This window comes from Astatotilapia calliptera, chromosome 22 (genome assembly GCF_964374335.1).
Source record: "Astatotilapia calliptera chromosome 22, fAstCal68.1, whole genome shotgun sequence".
Classification (NCBI taxonomy): Eukaryota; Metazoa; Chordata; class Actinopteri; order Cichliformes; family Cichlidae; genus Astatotilapia; species Astatotilapia calliptera.
In genome coordinates, this window is record NC_137442.1 from 24,728,722 (window position 1) to 24,730,596 (window position 1,875).

The window sequence follows — 1,875 nt, forward strand, 5'->3', positions numbered from 1 at the left end:
CATCTCACTGAGGACTGCCCGGCGGACCCTGAAGAGGCTGGGTTACAGCCGCAGCAATAGGACCACCGTGGCGGGGATGGAGGCTTTACTCGAAGAGACATCAAGGCCAGAACAGCTGGACACCTCGGGGTTACAGTCCGAGACGCAAAATGACTCAGAACAAAAGATCGAGTCCTCCACGACAGAGCTTGCGCGCAGTAACGAGAATAACCCGGAGACATGAATGTAGTTGTAAAGAACTGGATTATTCCAATTTGGCATCCCTGTATTCCCAAACATAGTTGTCTGTTGTAGAGGACACAAGCGTTTACATTTTTCTTTTCTTATTATTGTTATTCCAAATGGAGGCAGGTTTTCATTGAATGTAATCAGCTGTGCAGAGAATATCTTCCTAACTGAACTGAGTTGCCTTTAGTGTGGAAGGAGAGCTGCTGCTGTAATGCTTGCAGGGAAATTGTTCAACAGCCAGCTGAATAAGCACGACATAAACATTACAGTAAACATCGCACATTAAGCAGTGCAGTTTCAGGTGAATTCCTATGAGTTTTGAAGCAGTGTTGTCCCTTTGTTTTGCAAAATAAAGCTTTGATTTTTTTTCCCTCCCAAAAAGGGAAAAAGCACAGTTACGGCTTGTTAGTGCTGATAATATTGTAATCTGGAGACAAAGTCAGGCAAATTTCAGAGTTGTTGGACTTGTTTCGAGACACCGAATCCAAAAGTGGCCCATCATATGCTGCTCCTGGACTTGTATGCCAGTGCTGCAAGGGTCATCCTCTCTTTAACTTCTACCTCCCTGTCGAGTTTGCTCAGCATACATGAAGCGAGTTTATATGAGCCTTGGTCTGACTGCATGTATTCACATCTGCCAGGAGGGGGCACTAAAAGATCTGTATTTGCACTGCACACGATGAAGTTTCGAAGCCTTAAATGTTTACCGTGAGCGCTGAAGGTTTGTCTTCATGTGCATTAAACTCGAGGATGATGCTGTTCAAGTTACATTTGCAACAGTTTGATCACTTACTGTGAATAAAGCACAGGCTGTTTTGGATTTTTCTTAACGTTTAGTAAGACTCCTGTGTTCTTGCCCAACATGCACCTTCACTGTCTTTGCTAGATATTATTTTGACACGCCAAAATGTGATTCTGCAAGTGTGTTTTGACCTTTTTAAATCTCTCAGAAGTAGCTGATGTTGGGACTGCCTACTGCTACTTTAAATAGCTTGCAATGCAAAGGCAGGGAGTGCTTAATATCCATTTAAGTTCTAGCTGTTTTGACCTCGGCCTTTTATCACATATGATCTCAATAATGTAATGAGCCCCTGCTGAATTTGTGTATTTAGAAGTGCATGTCAGGTTACGTGGAAGGTTACAGTGTATGTCTCCAGTTACGATGTAGATTTCCCATAGAAGTATAAATCAGGCCTTACTATGCCAGGCTCATTAATCTGGTCGAAGGTTAAAAATCAAATGAACAGCAGTCTACCTTACTTGAAATACTCTTATATGCTTTTCTTTCCCCTTCCTAATTATCTAAGGAACTGGTTCTCAGTTCCTTTGTTTCACACAAAGAAATATTTCTGAAGTTATTACAGCGACACAGCAAACTGTCTTGCAATGGTATAGATGCTGTATCCAGAAGCTGGACTACCTGTGCAGCCTGATTGGGCTGTGGGTGTCTTTATGAGTAGTGACAAAGATACTAGCAACAAAAAATAGTCAGAAGGGATAAGAATAAGGCCATCACCCACAAAATGCTTCTTGATATTCTCCAAGTTTAACTATCTTTGTGTTATACTGTCACAGTCAAATGTTTCCTAATTCCTATGGGTATTTTTTTTCACCTTTATTCAAGAGTGGAGCATTGAAGACAGCACC